Genomic DNA, 20,236 nt, shown 5'->3' on the forward strand with positions numbered 1-20,236 from the left:
TATCATTTTTCATAAATCATGGAAATCTTAGAACCAGAATCCCATCCAAACTTGATCTTCGCGTTCGCAAAATCTCCCTTTCTTAATGTTGTAATTTTTTTTTTTTTATGGAAAGGAGAAAATTTTATAAAAGCTATAAAAATAAAATTACATATGATGCTCTTGAAGGGTATTGGATATCCCTTCAATAGCCTTTAGAGCTAAGTTATGGACATAATTGCATAAAGAGTTTACAGTACATAAAGCAAAATGAAATATTGAGAAATTAGAAGTGAAGTCTGCTAGTTCTAAGTAATTTGATATCATATCCACACAATTATGGTTTCTTCAGATGGGTGGAGGTAGTTGTTCAGAGAGGTGTTGATGCACCAGACTTCATTGGGTTTAATGTTGTAAGTTAAAAATGTTGTAAGTTAAAAACATCTGTTCTTTGACAACCATTTTCGATAAGGTCCGTTTGTTTTCAAGTAAAAGTTTATGTTTTTGGGAAAATTACATCCCCTCCCCTGTACTTTGCCATAGTTAAACATGTTCCCCCCTTACTTTCTCTAATTACACTTGTATCCATTACAATTTACAATAAATTACTATTACACCCATGCTGTTACTGTCCATTTATTAAGTCGTGACATGACATAGTAGTATTTTTATAATCTTCAAATTAATCCTGGGTCCATGTAGCATGACCGTTTTACCCTTTTTTTTTTTTTCACTTCTTCCTCTTCCTGCAACCCCTTTCTTGCAACTCCGCACCCACCCTGCTGCCGACACAACCCGCTCACCACTGCCCCCACCATGCTCTATGAGATTCCAGTCCAGTTCCAAGTGAAGCTTGGTACATATACTATCTACCTTCTTCTATTCTTCTTCTTCTTCTCCTCCTTACTATTCTTTCTCCTCTCCTTCTTCTTCTTCCTCCAAAGAACCAGTGAATCGTTCATTGCAACCCCCTGAATCCTGCAACCATTGGTATCGGAAGAAATTTGAAGTCTGAAATCTACCCAGGTAGTAGCGTAGAGGTCAGACATGGTTGCTTAAATCAATCTATTCAATAGGGAAGGAATTGGGTAAGATCCTAAGGTTTGGGTCATCCATGGAAGGAGAACCCTCCACCAAAATTTAGTCAAATTAGATTAAACATGCAGGAGATCGATTAATTTGAATAGGGCTACAACTACAGCTCAGGACAGGGATAAACAATAATCATATCATATAACAAAAAGAAGGTGTAAACAAAGATAAGAACAAGAGATTCCTTACCGTAGTAGGTGTTTTTGCCTCTGCGATCATTTCTCTTTTGTTAGTTTTTGTTTTAATGAAAGGTTTTTGCTTGCAGGTTGCCGGGGAGGCAACGTGCTGAACATTCGATTTCCCCATGATTTTAGAGAGCAACCAAACCAAAAAACCCCTGTCGTATGTGTTGGGAGTGGGAGGACATGGGGCTACCTGTTTTGGAGGTTGCATCAAGTTGCGCAGTGGTGGTCGGAGGTTGCATCCAGGGATGTAAATAGATATCAAAAAATTCGAATTCGATCCGCATCCGTATCTGTTTAGGGATATGGTCGAATACAGATACCTCTAAATGGATTCAGATGGATTCAGATACGGATCGAATTCGGATTTTCGACCATCTGTTGACATCTCTACCTTGTGTAACCCGGATCTTCCTCCCCCTAGTGGATACAATTCATTTTCAATCCATATCTCTTAGATCATGATTCTCTTTTCCTCATATTCTAGAACCTTTTGAATCTTCAAAAACCCTTGAGATCATTATTTACTTAATTTTTTTATTATTAAGTATTCAGATTTTTTATTTCTTGTTTTAGGACAAAGATAAAATAGTCTTTTCCAACCTGTAACTAACAGCAGGTTAACACCGTCAGCCAGAGGCCGGGGGTCTCGGTATAATTAGAGAAAGTCGAGAGGCAGAATGTTTAGTTAGGGCAAAGTACAAGGTAGTGGGTGTAATTTCCCCCTTTTATAATTTTTGTTTTTTAAACATGACTTTACTTGGTATTTTTCTTTTTAAGTTCTTTTCTCATGATTTGTCTAAGAACCCAACATGGTTTTCTTTTTAATATATTTATATGTTTTTATTGAATTAAGGTACTATAAAAAATGGATAAAGTTTCATAGTTTAGAATAGGGGTTCAAAAGGGTTAGATGAGAATGGCTTTTTTAAAACCCCAACTGAACCTTAGGTCCCCTTAACTCAACCCAGGCCCTTCCCAGCTTGAGATTAGGCTGGCATCTCAGCCCAGGATCACCCTTGCCGGGCTCAGCCCTACCCAGCTTGCCTTGACTAACCCTAATTGAGTGGGGTTGGGCCAAGTTGCTGGCACTCCTTATATTTTGCCATTTTAGGGTTAGGTAGGGTTGGGCTAATCCTCGTTGACCTGGTTACCCCTATTTTATTACCATTTCCTACCCCTAAAAAATAAAAGAATATAAATGAGACATCACAAACAACAATCATTTTGTGGGATGGATGACATTTGTATAAATTCAAAAAATAAATGTGTAAGATCGTTGAAACAACAAAAAAAAATTTTTTACTCAAATTTTGAATTCAAGAATACAAGGACCATAATTTTGTTAGTTAATATTGTACAAGAAGGAACTTGATTGATCAAGAAGAAAATCATATAAGAGGTGTGTGTTGGATATGGTTCTTTAAAAATTATTATGTATATTTTGAATAGGGTCCCAACTAAATCTGTTCCTAAGACTCCTTATGAGTTATTGTACAGACGAAAACCTAACCTACGATACAACAGGGTTTGAGTATGCATTGCACATATTTAGAAATAACAGGCAAACAAGTTAGAATTCAGTATAGATATATTATTTTATAGAAGAAGATTATTTAGCTAGTTGATTAGATCCCGTGAGCATACTTTTAAAATTCAAGAATAAAAAAAAACGAATTTAATACGAAACATAACAGAAAATAACTAAATTTAGTGATCCTAATCGTATTAAAACTACATATGTACAACATATACACATGATTTCATTTAAAGATGGTGATAATAAGGTATGTAGTAGATTCTTTAGAACTTAGTAGTGGTGGTGGTGATGCCAACCACCCTTTTCTTTATATAAAGCAAATCCACATTTAAATTGTGCAATGATCGATACTAAAATAAAGATGGTGTGCTTATGTTGCGATTATATGCATATAATTGGTTGGTGTAAGTTGATTTCTTAAGGTACGTTTGTTTAGCTGGTAAGGCTGCATACATTATGATTCTCTCAAGACCCCACAATGGTGAGAACCTCGTGCATTAGGTACTTCTTTCTTTTTTGTAAAATTTCAAAATTTTGCCATTTATTTGTTTGCATGGGTGGAAAGTAAGAAGACAACATTTATTAATTACAAGACTTTGTCCGGTGTCATGGAGCTAAATTTATTCCAAGAGAGGGATTGAAGAAATGGGGCCCACATCATATCCTCTTTGGATGAAATTTTTGTTTTTTGTTGTGACACTTGTAGCCAAGGAAATGAGATCTTGAATGGTATTTTAGAAAATACTAAAATCTCGGAAGGTATTTATGAACCCACAGGAAAAGTGAATTATTCCATTTCCTTGACTCACAACAAGAACATTCCTGCTATAAGTGTAACACCATTCCTTTACCAATGGATTGATTTCCTTTGCTTAATTTGTTGTTTCAGTTGGGGCTCACACCATATCGTTTCTCGTCCTCTTTTACCGATTGCCTCAAGTTTTCTTGTGCACCCTCCGCTGCCGAACATAACCCTTAATATATAATGTCTCGGGCTCTCATTAGCACTAGCACCTTAAAGTAAGGTTTTATAGAACTTAGTCAATTGATTTGAGACCAAAGAAACAATCTTATTACTTAAATTTAAACATGCTTAATTGGTTGGACTACTGTCCACACTGAAGGTCAAGTCTAAAATAAGTAAAGCTAGCACAGCTCCATCAATCCTTGGAACTTTATATTATTTGTTGCATTATTAAACATTTTCTATCTCAAAGGCACCATATAATATACTATTTGGATAACCATCTTTAAATATGAGGGTTTGACTCGCAAGATGGCCAACCAGGACCGCCAGCGGCCAGCACTATCTAATTAAATATATCATATATTCTTCAAATGAAACGTGACAAATTAAGGAAAAGTTCACGTGTACATTTTGTAAACATGAATTATTAGGTTGTTTTATATTTTCTATTTACATGCCTAAGGAATATGAAAAGGACTAAGATCATCTACGGCCTGTCTACCCATAGCAGCCATAGCAACGCCTTAATGAAGCGTGGTGCAATGATCGCCTTACTCCTGTCTGAGCGCTTTGCCCGAACAGGGATAAGGCGATCATTGCACCACACCTCATTAGGGCGCTACTATAGATGCTGCGGGTAGCAGACCATAGACGATCTAAATTCATATGAAAATCATACATATACAAAGCTCACCACCACCATTTTTTTGCTAAAGATCAGCAAATGAATAGAATTAAAAAAAAAATAAAATATAAGGGTGTAAAGTCCAGGCATTCCCAGACTAATAAAAGGGTAGCCTCTTTGGGTCCTCGAGTGAGTAGATCCAGGGAAGGGTGGCCTACCACCCACCACGAGCCACGAGGGCTCCTCCTATATAAAATGGCTAAGAAATTCTTCTTCCCATAGCTATCTACGAACTCTCAATTCAAGCTCCAATCGTTTATCAATGGCTGCTTCTTCTCTTCTTCACCTGATCACTATACTATTTTGCTCCTTCCTTTGCCTCCCATCTATTTTACACGCAGCAACAAGAAACACCTATTCTGGTTATGTTCTGCCCGTCACAAAGGATGCCAAGACTCTCCAGTACTTGACTACCATCAAGGCAAGAACTCCTCTTGTCTCCGTCAAACTAGTCGTCGACATTGGCGGCCTACTGTCATGGGTCTACTGTGACCAAAACTACACCTCATCGTCGTTCCACCCAATACCTTGCAAATCCCACAGATGCAAACTTGCTAAGGGCCCCACTGGCTGCAATGGTTGTTACCTCCCCGCCTGTGGCAAAAAAACCTGGTGTGGTGTCATTGTCGATAACGGCGAAGGCATCACGGTGACAGTCCTCAGCGAGGACGTCATTGCACTACGTTCCACCTACAAGAACGGTTCCAGACTTGGCCCTCTTGCCTTCATTAACTAATTCCCTATCAGCTGCTCTGAAACCACAGTCCTACTTGAAAACCTAGCAGCTGGGGCTAATGGAATGCTTGCCCTTTCAAGAAGCTACAATGCAATGCCCAATCAGCTCCTCAGTCTCTCCAGCAAACACGTTTCTAATTATAGAAACATTTTTACTCTCTGTATGCGTTCTTCAAGTTCAACCACTGCCAAGGGTGGGATCTACTTTGGTGCTGGCCCTTACATTGTACCTCCGGCAAATTTTGATGTCTCTTTGATGTTCGGTTATGCCGACCTCCTCACTAATCCGGTGGGCATGTCACTTAGTTCAACGGCCGGCGACGTCTCCCACGATTACTTTATTCCGGTGGGATCTATCAATATCGATTCCATACCCATCTCATTTAATAGATCTCTATTGTCAATCGATGAGGTTTATGGGGTTAGGGGTACCAAGATCAGTACAATGGTACCTTACACTACTTTGCAGTCCTCCATCTATAAAGCCCTAATAAATGCTTATGTTGAGAAGGCAACGGAGGTTGGGATAAAGAGAGTGGCGGCAGTGAAGCCTTTTGAGGCGTGTTTCAGTACCTGGCGCATTGGTGAGGGAGGGGCGGGATTAATTGTGCCCACCATCGAATTTGATATGCGGAACTCGAACTTAACCATGAGGATCTACGCAGCACCTAACTCGATGGTGAGAGTTAAGAAAGATGTGATATGTCTTGGTTTTCTGGATGGAGGATCCAATCCAACAACTTCCATCGTCATAGGTGCACATCAGTTGGGAGATACCGTCTTGCAGTTTGATCTCGTTAATATGAAGTTTGGATATGTCCCTGCACTACAGTTATTTAACACAACCTGCTCCAATTTCATGCCCAGTTAATCCATAAATTATTCGTGTTTAGAATTCTAGATGCTCTGGTTGGGTTGGCCGGACCAGAGCGTAAACAGATTTGGTTTATTTGTATTTTTTTATTACTTTTTTTGGTTCTACTATTTAGTATTTGGTGTGGACTCTATGTTTTTTCACCCATGGTTTTCGGGTGCTATTGAAAAGATTGTACTTTGTTGTCCAATAACAGATGGAAATTTTCTCTTCTCAGATTCAATAAGATGAGTTTATTTAAAAAAAAATAATAATAAAATAAATTAAAGAACGCAACAATGTTGTGCCAAGAGTGCAGGTTGCTCCAAACACATGGGGTGGGCAAAATGACCACCTTGCCCCCCAGAATGGGGCACAGGCTGCACTGCGGCACAAAGAACATCTGCCCTCTATATATATACAAAGAGAAGATGTGCCCAACCCATATGGAGAGCAATGGGGACAGATCCCAACCCTCCATAGGCTGTGGGACCCGCCGCTATGAAGTGTGGAATCCATGCCCCATGGAGGGTTATGAGCTGTCCTCATCGTCCCCAAGTGGGGAGCAGATTCGGACCCGTGCCCTTGTGACTTAAAAAATATTTTTTAGAAAATAAAATACAAATATAATCTTGGCAAAAGGTTTCATTTGTGGCCATGTAGAGTGTACGGTCATACTTGAAAACCTTGGAAGAGTACAAGACCCACCTAAAAGACCAAACCCACTCTTCACTCTGTTCATTTAGTTGTTCGTCTTACCCTATGTTCAGCTAAGAGGGTAGGAATGTCTCAGGTTTTGATTTGTTCAGATTGCCAACTCCTTGTTGAGTGCCTCTCGTCTAACTCCTTACTGTCTCCACGAAAAATTACTACTATTGTCAAAAATATCCTTCTGTTGAAGACTTAATTTGGTTTTTGCACCTTTTGACATGTTGGTAGGACGGCAAACGTGATTACTTACTCTATTTTCAAGTGGGCTTTAAATTACCCTAGAGTGGGCATTTGGTTGTCTTCTTTTCCAGAGGACCTTATGAGTATTGTAATGTAGTTTTTGCCTTTTGAGGTTTTAATAAATTCCCCCATTCCCCATCCTTGAGGGGTTTGGGGGTCCCTTGCATCAAAAAAAAAAAAAAAAAAAATTCACTGGGTTTACTGTTGGATGTTTATTACCGCAAAAAGAGCATTTGTTCTTTGACTAACCATTTTCGATAAGGTCCGTTTGTTACCAAGTAAGGTCTTTTTTTTGGAAAAATTACATTCCCTCCCCTATATTCTGCCATAGTTAAACATTGGCCTTCCCCTTTACTTTTCTTAATTACATTTGTATCCACTATAGTTTACAATAAATTACTATTACACCCATGCTGTTATTGTCCATTTATTAAGTCGTGACGTAGCAAAATAGTATTTTTTTAATTCTCAAAGTAACTCTGGGTCCATGTAACATGACCCTTTGACCCTTTCTTTTTTTTTAACTTCTTCCTCCTCCTGCAACCCCTTTCTTGCAACTCTGCCCCCACCCTGTTGGGGACGCAACCCGCCCACCACCGCCCCCCACCATGCTCTATGAGATTCCAGTCCAGTTCCAAGTGAAGCTTGGTCCATATACTATCTACCTTCTTCTATTCTTCTTCTTCTCCTCCTTTCTATTCTTTCTCCTCTCCTTCTTCTTCTTCCTCCAAAGAACCAGTGAATCGTTGATTCCAACCCCCTGAATCCTGCAACCATTGCTATCAGAAGAAATTTGAAGTCTGAAATCTACCCAGGCAGTAGCGTAGAGGTCAGACTTGGTTGCCGAAATCAATCTAATCAATAAGGAATTGGGTAAGATCCTAAGGTTTGGTCACCCATGGAAGGAGAACCCTCCACCAAAATTTCAGTCAAATTAGACTAAACATGCAGGAGATCGATTAATTTGAATAGGGCTACAAGCCTACAACTACAGCTCAGGAAAGGGATGAACAATAATCATATCATATAACAAAAAGAAAGTGTAAACGAAGAGAAGAACAAGAGATTCCTTACCGTAGTAGGTGCTTTTGCCTCTGCGATCATTTCCCTTTCATTAGTTTTCGTTTTAATGAAAGGTTTTTGCTTGCAGGTTGCCGGGGAGACAACGTGCTGAACATTCGATTTCCCCATGATTTTAGAGAGCAACCGAACCAAAAAACCCATGTTGTATGTGTTGGGAGTGGGAGGACATGGGGCTCCCTTTATTGGAGGTTGCTTCAGAGATGTAAATGGATATATTAGAAACAATATCATGGGCAGCAAGTATAAGACTAGAAATACGATAAACAAATATTAAATACAAGACTTATCTGATTGGTATGACAGATAGTATCGCACTGCGTCAACAATAAAAGTTCTCTTGTGTAATCCGAACAATAAATGGTAGAGTCGAGTCGCATCAAAAGATGCTCTCCTTAAGGTTTTTAGATACCCCAATTCTACAATCCGGGTTGACCATGCATCTATACCCTCAAGATAAAACAACTCTCTAATCACATGGGTTGCAGTTTCAAATGTGATTACAAAGGGCGTCCAAAGGCTATATTCACTAATTCATCGACACTGACTGACTACGGTGGAGAAGGAAAAATGTATTTCAAAAACAATTGTTAGAGAATGAGCAAGACCTCCTCTCTTTGTATAGGAGAGGAAGAGACACCTCTAAGGGATGTCTCCAAGAGATATGTCCCAACTCATGTCTTTTCCCATAAGGCTTGTTTGTTAGCCACTCAAACAAGTCTTCCAATAGGCACCTATTGGCTATTTAGGTGTCTATTAGGAACGCACTCAACCGTCCAACAAAACCGTATTTTGAATCTTTAATTTTAAAACATTTAAAAATCCAACAATCCCCCACAGATTCAAAATACCGATAAAACAAAACACTGAATTAGTGAATATATTAAACATAGTAGGACACATCGTTGCAGGTGTCTTTCGGACTTGAACCTACACTAGGTCTGATGAACTTAGCTACAGAGTACGGGTGAAGTCAGACTTCTTGAACCTTTCCTCATTGGCGTAGCAGGCAAGCTCACCATCCATATCCTACCAGTCGACCTTACGTGACTTAACCCGTTCAAGAAAAAATTGGACATTTTTAAAATCGGCCTTGTCCCCTATCTTGGTCTCATAGATGTTTAAAGAGTTCGCCTTTAAAACTCTCATCGGTAGGCGGCCTCACCTCCTACATCCATTAAGGTCAGCCAATGTGCACCACAGTTAACACACCCCCACATTTTCGTAGGATTTGGCTTGATTAAGAGTATCTAACTCATCCTCATTTCATTGTGGTGGTACTACTTTCCCATGTAACCAGAATGAGTAAATTTTAGTAGTACTAGTCAGGTCATCCGGTGACTTCGTTTGTACTCTTTGAACCTAATTCAAGAGTTAAACCTCTTCACATATGTTGGGTGTCCATCACATGACCTATGACACAGGCTTTAAACTCATTCCTTAAATGTATACCAAAATAATGGTCAGAGGCTATATAATAGTATTAGTCATTCTTGTCCCGACTATACTGAGTTGATAACGCTACCTTCCTTAGCCTCACCAGATATATGTAATCAAGACATATTAGTCTTTATTTCTCTACTGACCATACGCTTTGTATTTCGTAACACAATTTGGCTTTGGTCATCACCATATATCTATTATTTATATTCATAGCCTTATGACTCCAGATCCGGCTTTCTTACGAAGCCATAAAAAATAAAACCATGGTGGAACCTATAACTTAGGCTTATATTACAGAATCACAACCACCAACACATGTTTTTACATGCTACCTTTGAACCAAAGTAACCTTCCAAATATTTACATAACCGAACCTAAACATATCTATTAGATTCAATTTCCAAGTAGAGATTATCACTCTACTTGCCTTTATATATCTCTTAAAAGAGACCCAACATGTAAAATAAACATATTCTCATAATAACCCCCACATATTGGATTTATCGCATTCAGAGATATAAGCCAATACAATATGAGAATGTCCTTGTGAGAAAACTATAACCCCCACACTTCCATACTAATTTGCCTATGCAACTTTACTTGCATATCAAATATAGCATAGTATTCAAATAAAACTCATGCTCCCAAGCAAATATGTACATAAATCCATGCACAAATACTGATAGAATAAACACCCGACCAATATGTATACAATATCACTTGTCTCTATCAACAACCAATTTGATCAACAAATACAGTCACTCGGCTTTACTTGCCAATACTTGGATTTATCATAACCCAATCAAAATAAATGCCCATTAGACGTGATCAACCAAGCATTCAAACATATGATTGAATATGAAGTAACAAATATTTGAGTCAAAAACATTATGCCATGTCAACCGTTGCATATAATCAGTTTGATAGGAAAGTAAGGGAAGAAAAATCTCCATAAAACAATCATATGAAAATTAATATTCTAGAATAGAGATTCGAGATCAGAATGGTCAATCACCAAGCAGCATATATAAATATTATGCACTGAATCAAAAACCGTTATAACCCACAAGGAAAATCTGCATGCCACGAGATCATCAAAAAGTTGTCCCAACCGTATATTATACAGAAAAGAGATACGAGAACTAGTCCAAATTCTCCTCGATCCTCATTCCAAAAAGTTATAATGGTTCAATGGATTAACCCAACAATCACAAATTTCTCGTGATTGTTGCCCTTGGAATCAATAGATTTAACCGATCCATGCACATACACCGAATCACATGAGAGGCAGCAACGTTCCATGTGGTGTGAAGGATCATGTCATCAAATTATAATGCAAACATGCCCAAAATCCAAGAATAGACATCTTTCCCCCTCGTGTTATGAAAAGGAAAACTAAAAGAAATACAATTGCAAATTAAACATGTATATCCCAAATGGCAAGTGCTAATCAGTCGTAATAATAATAATGAACATGACACAATCAAGTCGATACTAATGATTCAAGTTAAGAAGCCAAGCCGAATATAACTTTGTATTGCTTCCAGAGTCCAACAGTCACGAAGCAATTACGATGTCGTTTATGCCGGTTCATCTCCAGAATGGGTCAGACCACATCCTATCTCTACCCATGTTCATGTACTCTCAACCCATCCCTTACATGTATGTAATGATTAAAGAGCCAATTGAAAAACACTAAAGTTGTATACACCTCCACTGACCGTTGCAACTCTTAGGAAAAATTCAATCAGTTCCAACATATATAAAACAATAAATTTATTAAAAGATACTTGCCTTCTAGTTGGAAAAGAGAAGCGACATAGAGATGCGATAGTGACAGCCCCTAGACATACAAGTACCCTATTATCTCTTACCGTTTCAACAGGCTTGTGAGGGAAAATATACATCCAAATTCCACTCTCTCAATTCCACGCATGTCCTATTTTTAATTGCATCTTCCCGTCCCATAAGTTGTACCATCCGGGCAATTGCAGCGGATACCAAACTTTTGGCTGCAGAGGCAACTGATGGCTTCCTCCAGTGTTGGGGAGAAATACTGTAAGGTCCTCATTTGTTTGATAAAGTGCCTTTTACACAATACGAGAGAGTCAAAACTTGCCGGGATGAAAATGGGTTTGTTGTCCAAGATGAATATGGGAAACCTCTTGCATATACTGATGGAGCCGGTTGTATATCTGAAGATTTGGCTTTGAAATGTCCAAGGAATATACTTAAAAGGATTTTCCAGAATCAATCTAGAACTCACTAAACTTTAACATATATTCGGACTGACAAAAATTAACATTGAGGAACCGCCTCTACTAATGCAGGTCCTGTTGTTCTACAATGGTACTCCTTCAAAAGGAACTCTTCATGCAAATCCAAGAAGCAACAGAACCTCTGAATTCTACTTTCTTAAACTCATAAATTATAGTACCAGTAAAAGAATTGGCCGACCATGACTCTCACGAGTCACGACCCATCTCAAAACTAAAGATATAAATCTAATTACCCAATTCTTTTACCCAGTCAAGATAAGTAATTAAGTAGCAATGGTAAATGGTCACAATCATATACCGTGAACCACTTCATCTTATACTCAAGTCTAAAAACCTTAAGATTGTTAGAAACAATATCATGGGCAGCAAGTATAAGACTAGAAACACAATAAACAAATATTAAACACAAGATTTATCTGATTGGTATGACAGATAGTATCGCACTGCGTCAACAATAAAAGTCCTCTTGTGTAACCCGAACAATAAATGGTAGAGTCGAGTCGCATCAAACGGTGCTCTCCTTAAGGTTTTTAGATGCCCCAATTCTGCAATCCGGGTTGACCATGCATCTATACCCCCAAGATAAAACAACTCTCTAATCACATAGGTTGCAGTTCCAAATGTGATTACAAAGGGCATCCAAAGGCTATATTCACTAATTCATCGACACTGACCGACTACGGTGGGGAAGAAAAAAATGTATTTCAAAAACAATTGTTAGAGAATGAGCAAGACCTCCTCTCTTTATAGGAGAGCAAGAGACACCACTAAGGGATCTCTCCAAGATATATGTCCCAACTCATGTCTTTTCCCATAAGGCTTGTTTGTTAGCCACTCAAACAAGTCTTCTAATAGGCACCTATTGGCTATTTAGGTGTCTATTAGGAAAGCACTCAACCCTCCAACAAAACCGTATTTTGAATCTTTAATTTTAAAACAATTAAAAATCCAACAGGATATCCAAAAATCCGAATCCGATCCGCAATCCACATCCGTTTAGGGACATCCGTATTCATTTAAAGAAATCTGGAAAAAAAACTGAATACTTAGATAAAAATCCATCCGGAAAAAAATTTGAATACTTAATAGTGAAAAATTAAGTAAATAATGATCTTGAGGGTTTTTGAAGATTCAAAAGGTTCTAGAATATTAGGAAAAGAGAATCATGATCTAAGAGATATGGATTGAGAGTGAATTGTATCCACTAGAGGGAGGAAGATCCGGGTTACACAAGGCAGAGATATAAACGGATGGTCAAAAATCTGAATTCGATCTGTATCTGAATCCATCCGAATCCGTTTAGAGGTACCTGTATTCGGCCAGGGAATATCCGGATCTGATCACATTTGATCTGTATCCGAGCCGAATCCGATCATTTTACATCCCTTGCATCGGTGGTGGGGCAGTGGGTGTACATAGGAGGGTGTGATGGGGCGCAATGGTGGTTGAAGTGTTGCATTGTAATTTTATTTCCTGTTTTAGTACCAAGGTAAAATAGTCTTTTCCAAACTATCACTAACAGCTAGTTAACACTGTTAGCCAGAGGGGGTCTCGGTATAATTAGAGAAAGTCAAGGGGAGGAATATTTAGTTAGGGCAAAGTACAGGGTAATGGGTGTAATTTTCCCCTTTTTTTTATTTTTTTTTAAACATGACTTTACTTGGTATTTTTTTTTTAAAGTTCTTTTCTCATGATTTGTCTAAGAACCCAACATGGTTCTCTTTTTAATATATTTATATGTTTTTATTGAATTAAGGTACTATGAAAAATGGATAAAGTTTCATAGTTTAGAATAGGGGTTCAAAAGGGCTAGATTAGAACGGGTTTTTTAAAACCCCAACTTAACCCTAGGTCCCCTTAACTCAGCCCAGGCCAATCCCAGCTTGAGATTAGGTTGGGATCTCAGCCCAGGATCACCCTTGCCGGGCTCAGCCCAACCCAGCTTGTCCTGATTGACCCTAATTGAGTGGGGGTTGGGCCAGGTGCTGGCGCTCCTTATTTTTTTCCATTTTAGGGTTAAGTAGGGTTGGGCTAATCCTCGTTGACCTGGTTACCCCTGTTTTTTGCCATTTCCTACCCCAAAAAAAAAAAAAGGGAATATAATTAAGACATCACAAACAACAATCATTTTGTGGGGTGGATGACATTTGTATAAATTCAAAAAAAAAAATATGTGTACGATCGTTGAAAGAACAAAAAAAATTTTTTACTCAATTTTAGAATTCAAGAATATAAGGACCATAATTCTGTTAGTTAATATTGTACAAGAAGCAACTTGATTTATCAAGAAGAAAATCATATAAGAGGTGTATGTTGGACAGGATATGGTTCTTTAGAAACTATTATGTACATTTTGAATAGGTTCCCAACTAAATCTGTTCCTAAGACTCCTTATGAGTTATGGTACAGAGAACCTAGTCTACGATACAATAGGGTATGAGTCTACATTGCACGTATTTAGATATAACAGACAAACAAGTTAGAATTCAATACAAATATATATTATTTTCTAGAAGAGGATTATTTAGCTAGTTGATTAGATCCCGTGAACATATTTTTAATTCAAGACTAAAAAAGAATGGATTTAATACAAAACAGAACGAAAAATAACTAAATTTAGTGATCCTAATCATATTAAAACTACATATGAACAACATATACACATGATTTTATTTAAAGATGGTGATAATAAGGTACGTAGTAGATTCTTTAGTACTTTGTAGTGGTGGTGGTGATGCCAACCGCCCTTTTCTTTATATAAAGCAAATCCACATTTAAATTGTGCAATGATCGATACTAAAATAAAGATGGCATGCTTATGTTGTGATTGTATACATATAATTGGTTGGTGTTGATTCCTTAGGGCCCGTTTGTTTAGCTGGTAAGACTGCATACATTATGATTCTCCCAAGACCCCGTAGTGGTGGGAGCCTCGTGCATTAGGTATCCGTTCTTTTTTTTTTCTTCGTAAAACTCTAAAAAAATCCATTTATTTGTTTGCATGGGTGGGAAGTAAGAAGACAACATTTATTAACTACAAAGCTTTGTCCGTGACATGGAGCTAAATTTCTTCCAAGAGAGGGATTGAAGAAGTGGGGCCCACACCATATCCTTTTTGGATGAAATTTTTTTTGCTGCGACACTTGTAGCCAAGGAAATGAGATCTTAAATGGTATTTTAGAAAATACTAAAACCTAGGAGGGTATTTATGAACCTAAAGGAAAAGTGAATTATTACATTTCCTTGGCTAGCAGCAGGAACATTCCTCCTACAAGTGTAGCACCACCCCTTTACCAATGGATTGATTTCCTTTGCTTTGTTGTTTTAGTTGGGGCTCACAGCATATTTATTGTTTTACACCCTTATGTTTTTTCCTAGTACTGCCTCAGGTTTTCTTGCGCACCCTCCGCTCCTCTGGAAAAAAATTTGCTGCTACACTTGTAGTAGGAATGTTCAAAATTTCGTCCATAATGTCTCGGGTTCTCATCAGCACTGGCACCTTAAAATCCATTTATTTGTTTGCATGGGTGGGAAGTAAGAAGACAACATTTATTAACTACAAAGCTTTGTCCGTGACATGGAGCTAAATTTCTTCCAAGAGAGGGATTGAAGAAGTGGGGCCCACACCATATCCTTTTTGGATGAAATTTTTTTTGCTGCGACACTTGTAGCCAAGGAAATGAGATCTTAAATGGTATTTTAGAAAATACTAAAACCTAGGAGGGTATTTATGAACCCAAAGGAAGAGTGAATTATTCCATTTCCTTGGCTAGCAGTAGGAACATTCCTCCTACAAGTGTAGCACCACCCCTTTACCAATGGATTGATTTCCTTTGCTTTGTTGTTTTAGTTGGGGCTCACAGCATATTTATTGTTTCACACCCTTGATTTTTTCCTAGTACTGCCTCAGGTTTTCTTGCGCACCCTCCGCTCCTCTGGAAAAAATTTTGTTGCTACACTTGTAGTAGGAATGTTCAAAATTTCGTCCATAATGTCTCGGGTTCTCATCAGCACTAGCACCTTAAAGTGAGGTTTTAATTTATACAGCACGGTCAATTAATTTGAGACCAAAGAATCAATCTTATTACATAAAAAACATGCTTAATTGGTTGGACCACCGTCCACACTAAAAGTCAAGTCTAAAACAAGTAAAGCTAGCACAACTCCATCAATCCTTGGAACTTTATATTATTTGTTGCATTATTAAGGGGATAGTTTTCATACATGGCTGTGTAAACCGTGTATGTGAAAGAACCTCTCACAAAGAGTTGGAAAAGTCATAAATCCCCACCCATTAATTAATGCCTTGAAATTTCCACCCTGTCACATAAACGGTTTATACGATCGACTTTCCCCCATTATTAAACCTTTAATTTCTATCTCAAAGGCACCATATATACTATTTGGATAACCATCTTTAAATATATGAGGGTTTGACTTGCATGATGGGGCAACCAGGAGCACCGCTAGCAATATCTAATTAAATATATCATATATTCTTCAAAAAAAAAATTTTGTTTTGCTAAAGATTAGCAAAGTGTGTATTAAAATATAGGAATAATTACAAGATCAGAAGTCCCCAAAAGGGAAAATCCATAGAAAAACCAAAACAAATCCTCTTCAACAGGTAACTTTAGAGGAGCAAAAGTGATTAGAGCTATTACTCTAGAACCCTACCTTCGGCATGGCCATCAACAGGGTTATGGAGAAACAGACTAATCCAAACACGAATAGATAGAATTCAGCCCTGAGCAAAGCGAAACCAACTTCTTTCCTATAGGTCCCATTCAATCTCATAATGGACGAAAGTTGTGATGAATGGCACTCGGCACAGAGAGGTGAGGTGAATCTGTGCTTATTAAAATTTTCCGCAAACTCAGATTATAACAGCTAACACACAATCGTATGGTCACGCACCAATCACTACAAAGTAGCTTGGTCTATCAGTGAACCACACCCACTCTGCAAGTAAGCACTTCAAAATAAAATATCAAACCACAACACAAGCATATACATGGTTCAGCATAATGACCTATGTCCACGAAGCAATACCCCTCATGGGTTTCGTGCTTTGCTCAGCACATTTCTATTAAAAACCTTATTACACAGGTTCAACATAGTTCTATTTGACACAGGAATCACAAGAAATACTCCCACACACCTAACTGTATCAGCACAGTAGACTTTAAACACTAAAAATGAGTTTATATGATTAACCCAAATTCCCAACACTTAAAATTACATGAATCTCACTCCCCAACAAGACTAAATGATAAGAAGGGGAACTTGAATGAAAAACTACCTCAAGAACGAAGTAGAACTGCAATCACTGTCCATGCAGACCTTCTGGACATCAGTAGCAGCGTGCGACATGTCCTAGAAGCCTCTGACACAGATCCCAATTCATCGATCTACTTAAAATGCCTTCTTCTCTGAGAAAATTCGAACATTAAATCACAAAGGCATCAAACCCTAAATCCGATTTCACCACTGCGTAGAGGATGTCAAAATATGGGGGGTAATTTCTCTACACAAATCCCAAAATTCGACTTTTAAATAGCCCAAAGTTCGAGGCAAAGATTGAGTCAATCTGAGCCATTAGATCAGATCGTACGGACGGATCAGATTAAAATAAGATTCAATCTTCCGTCTTTTGCTTTACACGGGAGTGGAGCACACATAAGCCGTTGGATCCTCATCATTGATATGAGATTAAAACAGAACCATCAGATTAGATTCCTGATCCACCAATGAGAAGTCATCACTTAAGTGTATCAATTTTGCATGTGCTTAATTCTGAGGTGTCCATTTAGAATCTTTGATCTCAGCCATTGATTATGATTTAGATCAACCAATCAGAACAAGAGATTCTAATTCAGATTTAAAGATCAATCACAGCCACACAATTGCTTGCGTTTTTGGGACAACGATGACTCATCCATGATCTGTACACGTGTTAGAAAAAGCTGAAATTTTTATCTCCCACTATTTGCCACGTGGGCTTCACATCCGTACGGTTGAAATTCCCATGTGATGCTCCAAAAAATTCACTAACTTGTTACAGAGAATGACTACCAGTAGCTTGATTTTCAAAACCTCCAAATATTTTCTAAGTATATGAGCATCCACAATCTGTTTGACAAAATGCCTAAGAGGGCTGGGCTGCTGTGCCCATGGGGCTGAGCTGCTGGGCTACTGTCTGGGCTGCTGTGCCCATGGTGCTTGTGCAGCCATGCTGTCAAGGCTGTGATGGCCATATGGCCATGTTGACTCAATCAAATGCCAAGGTGGACATGCCACCTTACTACCCCGTGACACGTGGCACCCCCAGGTGGGATCCACACACTCTCTCCTCTTTCTCTCTCTTCAAAATTAACTCAAGCTTGTTGTCCTACTTCACTGACAATGATCCTGATGCACTCTTCTGGCCTTCACACGCACCAACCTGTAGCTCGAATGACTGTGTGGTTTGTTCACGCTTGTAGAGAAAAACTTTGTAAACATGTTGGCACAAACCAGTTGTCTTTTCTCTCTCATATACACACTTTTCAAGAGTCTCAAAAAGGCTTCACAGTTACTGAATTTTAGATTTACTTGAAAACTTGCAATTGACCATGTCATTTTCACAAATAACCATTGTTTGGCTCAAATAACACTTGAAACACATCACCAACAAGAATTTGAACATGTATAGCCACTCGAAAGACTAATGAGTCCTACCAATCATCAAACTAACCTCCAAACCAAGAAAGACACTGTTTTGACTTGAATTTTCAGAAATCTTGAACTTGAACCTTGAGGAGGCAATATAGCTCGAGTTTGACCTTGAACTTTCTTGGAACATATCCAATACACTCTTCAACCCTGTACATGTTTTCCATGAATTGTACACAAAACCTCCAGATCTCTGAGAGGAAGGTTGTTAGACCTCAAATATAATATTTATGAGATTATGAGCATATTCAAATAACTAAATAAGGTGGCCTACACTCACACATTCATGCAATGGAAAAATATACTATGCAAACATGAAAAATAAGCATGAATGAAACTACAATGCTACTGTGTGCTACCAAGACATACCTCAAGGAGTCATGTCATCCTAAGCAGGATTGTCAAGAGTTGGAAACCCCTTGGAGAGCTATGGGCATTTTTCATGTGCATCACCTGGCTTGCAAGAAGAGTCAGGCACCCAATGTTTTTGCCTTTCTACGGCTTTACTTTTTTCTTTTCCTTTTATTTTTATTGGCAATGCTTATATGATAAAATGTTGAATGCTCACGCATGCCATAGGATTTTGCTGCCCCTTTCATTTTCTAGGTCACACTTTCTATCTTCTCATTGGAAGCTCACATGCCATGGGGACTTACTTTATTTATTAGCTTTGAGGCTCACACGGTGTTCCTTATTCCCAACTTGTAGAAAAGCTTAACACATTCCTTACACCACTGCTGTCCACCAAGTTGTCAACAATGACAACAATATGCCATTAGATCAACAAGTTGAAGAATCTACCCAACAATGAGACACCTGAATTGTTGTAATCCTTTTAGCCAATAGATCTGCCATTGTATTTGCCTCTCTATAGCTGTGGGTTATTTTCTATGTTATAGCTTGAAGATAATTCACCATATCAAATCATTTTTGCTTAAACTCCCACGAGATCTTGCCATTCTTTATTGACGTAATCACCACTTCAGCATCTCCCTCAACCCAAAGAAGGTTGATATTTTTATCCCTTGCCGTTTGGACTCCAAAGAAGAAAGCTGAGAACTCAACGAAGAAATTTGTCGAAATTCCCAAATAAATAGAGAAACTGCCTGTTGGAATGCCCTGAGAATTTCAAAAAATACCTGTAGCACTTGAATGACCTGGATTTCCCATAGAACATCCATCTATGTTGAATTTACTCCATCCAATATCTGGCTTCCTCCATATTATTTCAATAATACGATGGAATTTAGACTTTTGGAAGGTGACATCGATCTGTAGAGCAATTACCAGGTCTTGAAAGAATCGGATTTTGCAATGCATGAAGGTTGAAGGATCTTTGAGGTCCAATTTAATTAAGCGCATAATAGTACTAGAAAGATTACCTTAGCCTTCAAAACGTCGCCTTTTGTTTATATACCAGATAATTGTATCATGCATCTTATTATATGGTTGTTCCATTGCGACCTAGTAGCCGCGGGTTTGAATCGACAAACAGCCTCTTTCCAAAACAGGGTAAGGTTGTGTACATTATGATCCTCTCCAGACCTACTCTGGGAGCCTTGTGCACTGGGTACGCCCTTTTTTTTCATAAAAAGATCCCGCATCCTCCAGTAGAAAACATCATGGTTTCTGTCCCCACTCCCCCTTTTTTGAGTTAGCAACAAGCATCAGAAAGAAGGTTCCTTGGCATAATCATATGAAGTCACAAACATGGTGAGGTAGAGCATAACAAAATA

Source organism: Telopea speciosissima, chromosome 11, assembly GCF_018873765.1.
Source record: "Telopea speciosissima isolate NSW1024214 ecotype Mountain lineage chromosome 11, Tspe_v1, whole genome shotgun sequence".
In the NCBI taxonomy this organism is placed as follows: domain Eukaryota; kingdom Viridiplantae; phylum Streptophyta; class Magnoliopsida; order Proteales; family Proteaceae; genus Telopea; species Telopea speciosissima.